This window comes from Doryrhamphus excisus, linkage group LG2 (assembly GCF_037039965.1).
Source record: "Doryrhamphus excisus strain RoL-2023G ecotype Guam linkage group LG2, RoL_Dexc_Guam_v1.1, whole genome shotgun sequence".
NCBI lineage: Eukaryota > Metazoa > Chordata > Actinopteri > Syngnathiformes > Syngnathidae > Doryrhamphus > Doryrhamphus excisus.
This window is the reverse complement of record NC_136358.1, coordinates 26,898,216-26,903,114: the sequence shown is the minus strand read 5'-3', so window position 1 is coordinate 26,903,114 and position 4,899 is coordinate 26,898,216. Positions and strand designations below refer to the sequence as shown.

Here is a 4,899-nt window from a genome sequence, read left to right as displayed (position 1 = left end):
GGCTTCTATCAGCTTCTTTATTATTTATTTATTCTTTATTACGTTATGAATGTCACAGACATTATTTGCTTGAGGGTGACTCATTGTTGCCTCTTGAGGAACAAAATGGTATTACAAGACAAACAATCTCATTCCGCTAATAGTTGTCCCTCGTTTATAGCGAGTAATTGGTTCCGAGCCTGTTTTCTTATTTATACATAGAATATGTTCATAGTTAGAGCATAGAAAACTTGTTTGACCTTCTAAATGTGTTTTTTTTAGCATTTTTTAGCATTATTAGCATCACCTTTACACTTGTATTACCCATTATAGTAGACATTATAATAGAAAATAAGACGTCTTGGACATAAATAAGACATAACGTAGACTCTCACCGCATGGCCAGTGTAGGAGAATACTACTGCAATGGCACAGGAGCTGCTGTCTGCCACAACTCATGCCACTGCTCACTCAGTAACCCCGCCTCTTAAAGGTACACACACATATTCCACTACATATAGCATCTTCTAAATAGCTTATATTTGCTGATATGTGCATAGAGTATGTTTTGACTAATAATAGGGACAAGAGTATTCCCAGAGGACAATTCCAGCTGTGTTTTTCCCCTCCACATGTTGAGGAAAATGGGTTGAGAGATGTTGAAAGGCATGGACCCAATCCAAAACATTGAACCCAGAATGGAGAAACCGAGAAGGAAAAATGTGCTCTTTGTGTCTGATTTCATTGACGACATGTTTACTGCCGCTCGGTTTTTGCTTCCTGGCTCTTCCTTTCGGATTTGACCCAGACAAAATGAAGCACTTCGGAATGCGCTGATGTTTCATCCCGGTCTCACGTTACCGCCAGATTTCAACTCGCTGACCTGACACACAAACACATTCAGAGACCGTGGTATGATGTGTCATTGTGTTGGAGTGCCCCGGTAACCATGGCGACGGGACTGCGTGCAAAAACTTGAACCTCTGTGCACAGTTGCTTGGGAGGAGTTTTGAGTTTTGACTGCTTTAATAACTCGAGTTGGATGAAATAACCGCAATGTTATTGAAAACCATAATAAATAAAGCTCTGCTCTAAATGGAAATTATCGTGATGTGTGATGCAAACGTGGCACACACACACGCACACACACACACACACCCTCCCTTCCACTACTTTCCTGCATTCAGTGGTTGCCGGTGGGCAACTTGCAAAGAATGTACTACCCACCACCGCCGTCATCATTCCCTTCTTCTCCTTCTCTGCCGTCAGCTAATCACATGACCTTTGGCATCGTCACAGGACAGGCTACATTGGAAAAGCTTATGCTGTGTTTTGTTACACAAACAAGTACAGTTGACTCGGCAGGTTGCTTTTAATTACACCCAGACTGTCTCCAATAAACTGCAAAGTATTATTCACACGCTTAACCTCCACCAGAGGTATAAACACGTAACACGCACACACATACACGCGAGACAATAACAAGCAACAACAAAATAAGCACATGTGCTGTCATTGGGATACACCTATTCCGACTATGAAGCCTTCTAAAAAAACAACGTTTGCATGCTTTGATATCCATGCTGGGGTCATGCATTAACGCGTATATTGATGATAACATGGAACAGTTGCAGTATCTTGACCTATTTTGATGATTTTAAACACTCGCCAGGCTGCACGGCGGTCGTGTGGTTAGCGCACAGACCTCACAGCTAGGAAACCAGGGTTCAATTCCACCCTCGGCCATGTTCTCCAGGTATTCCGGTTGCCTCCCACATTCCAAAAACATGCTAGGTTAATTAGCGACTCCAAATGGTCCATAGTTATGAATGTGAGTGTGAATGGTTGTTTGTCTATATGTGCGCTGTGATTGGCTGGCCACCAGTCCAGGGTGTACCCCGCCTCTCGCTCGAAGAGAGATGGGATAGGCTCCAGCATACAAATGACCCTCGTGCGGAGAAGCGGTAGAAAATGAATGAATGAATGTGCACTGGGGGGGGCAAAACAGGAATAATTCTATTTCAACATTTTCCATACAAAGTACAACAATGAGCCTTGCACACAATAAAACTAAAATAAAGTAAAATTATTCAAACAACAAATTGTCCATAGGTATGAATGTGAGTGTGAATGGTTGTTTGTCTATATGTGCCCTGTGATGCTTGTTTGCGTCAGCGTTTTTTTTTTTTTTTTACCTAAGGACTGGAGCGCACGTCTCGTGCTGGAAGATACAGCCATCGCAAGGAGAGCGGACATCGTAAGTGTTGTTGATGGAACTAGCATAATTCATTCATGCTTTTTTCTATTAACTTTGCTTACCTTTGAGCAAGCATCAATCACTTCTCGGTAAGTTAAAGAACCAATTTCATTGGCAGTTTTGTTGTTTGTTTTTCTATATTTTTGATTGGTTAACATCTTTTTACACTTGAATCACGGTTGTCTGAATGGCTGTAATACAGAGCTTCCTTCCGTGTCTCTTAAAATGTATTATGCACAAACAGCAGGAGTCCAGGAAGTGATCCAGGCATCTTTCCCCCTTAGTGCCGTTTTGCCAGAAAAACAACTTTAAACCTGATGAATGTGTCTGTGCACAGCGAGAGTCCGATGCCGCAAAAAAGCCAACTAAACCTCAGCAGCGCAACCTGATAGCACAAGAGCGAGTGACACAAATTGTCATTTTCCACCGTGGTGCCCCGCCATGTGGCTTGGACACGGCGTTATGTAGGCCAGCGTTGCGACCATGCCTGTGTTTTTCGATCAGGAATGCACGCCAGCTGCCTCGCTGCTGTCGTTACTGTATGATTTAAACGGGGAGTTGTGAAGGAAATAAATGCAACTTCTGCTGTCTGGCTGACTTTGACGCAATCGAACCGCAATAGTCACTTTATGGCAGCATGAAGATGAATTCCTCACCATATGAAGCCGGCAGAGAAAATGCCACAAAGCGCACATAAGAGGAAAAAGTATAAGTAAAATAGTATACAGCCACATTGAAGGTATCAAGGTATACTTGAATAAAAAATAAACAATAATATTCAGGTCAATATTATAATATAAAGAAATATGAAACATGTGGTGATTTTACAAAAAACAATATTATCATAATATTATGAGAATAAATATAATATTCAGAGAGTAAGGTTATAATTTTGATGAGGGAAATAAGGGGTAAACACAAAAATTAAGTCTATTTATCTATTATCTCTTATGACAATAAAGTCAAAATATTATGAAAAAAATCCAATATTACAAGGAAAAGGTTTTATTATCACAATAATGTTTTTTATATACTTGTGATATTAAAGTAATAATAATAAATTACAAATATGGGAGAATATATTACAAAAATATATGATTTAAAAATAATTTGCAAAAATAAAACCCCTATATTATATGAATAAAGTCAAAATATTCAGACAATATACTGTCAAAAAGCAAAATATGTTTTGTAAACTGAAACAGAATGAGCGACTTTCCAGAAACTAAGGAAGGTACTCGTGGGATTCTTTAACTAAAACCTTCAATTTTCCGGTCAAACTCCTCTTCGCTAACCTTCAATCCCCCCCGGAGCCTCACTTTTCCCCTCAACTGTGGGAACGCGAGTCTTAGACGGAGCTCATATGTCATGTCGAAAATGCATCACTGAAGGGGGAATCAGTGGACACCCCCGACTGCAACGACGCATCGCTAACTATGAATGTACATGAAAAAGAAACTCCTACTACTTCCTATTGGCTGGGATCCGAGTGGGCCCAGTGAGTGACGTAGCCTCTCGGGCTATGTCGAGGGTAAACGGGTTCACGCTTGTGGTTTGCGGTAAAAAGCTCTTTAGGCGACTCGCACACACACAGCATCGCATTAGTTGAGTTGCTGGTACGCGACAGGTGAGCGTTAGGTAAGTGGATAACAGTCTGGTGAGAGTGGGAGTCTGGGGATTAGCCGTAAAAGTGGTTACAAACACTTGGGATTGGACTCCTTTGGATCTATTCCGGTTCCAGTCGTTTGCTATTCTGGTAGATACTGTAAATCGGATTTATTAATATCCACCCCTGGTGTCTTATCTAGGAACTCCACTTCCTGTTTGTTAACAAACAGATGATGTATTACTGTAATGAAATGTTACATAAGTGGAGGTGGGATCACTTTTTTGTGTGCATTTGGTATCTCAATCAGGCTGAAACCGTCAACATCCATCATATAACCTTCATGAAGTTACATTCAAACATCCGTAAGAACCATGCAAGCAAAAAGTAAAAAGTCAAATAAAATGAAAATAAAGTAAAAGTACTCACCGTGCAGGACGATATTCCGTCTAGTGTCCCCAGCTTCCAATAAAGTCAGAAACGGTTGTCTCATAGTCGGGTCTTCCTTGAGGCCTCCTATTGGTCGGATGTACCCTGAACACCTAAACGTAATTAAAATAGACTCGTTAGCATTGACAACATACTTCCTGGTGGCTGTTGTCTCATCACAGTAACAATACTGACACCTAGTGACCAGTGGAGAATATTACTCTACTACTGCTGTTAATAGTTAAGGAGACTCACCATGAACTTCAATGACTTTAAAGGGGACCTATTATGCTTTTTCACCTTTCCCGACCAATAAATGTTGTTAGATTGTTGTATTCTCCTGTTAAATGATGGCAAAGATTAAGATAATGAGGTTTGTCCATTTGGAAGTGAGCCCCGAAAGAAGTTAGGGATGGCCTTGGACGCTCGGTTTCAGAAGGCGTGGGAAAACTGTTCTTTTGTGATGTCACAGAGGAGCGGACTTCCTTATATGGGCGCGGCTGTAAGCCAGATAAGCTCTTGGCCCTTCCGCAAGCTCTCCTTCTCGTTTACGTGGCTCGCAACGGCTCGTAAGGGAAAGCCTCATTTGTTTACAATTCCTAAAGACGCCACCATCAGGCACAAGTGG

The 4,899-nt window shown here is 41.2% G+C and overlaps 1 long non-coding RNA gene across 1 annotated transcript in view; it reads right to left on the bottom strand.

The window, feature by feature from the left end:
• The window catches only part of LOC144898116 (uncharacterized), an 84,202-nt gene that overhangs the window by 77,637 nt on the left and 1,666 nt on the right, over positions 1-4,899 (bottom strand). Inside the window, exon 2 of the long non-coding RNA XR_013627007.1 lies at positions 4,272-4,384. This is a non-coding gene — a long non-coding RNA (uncharacterized LOC144898116). The remainder of the gene's footprint in view (positions 1-4,271; positions 4,385-4,899) is intronic.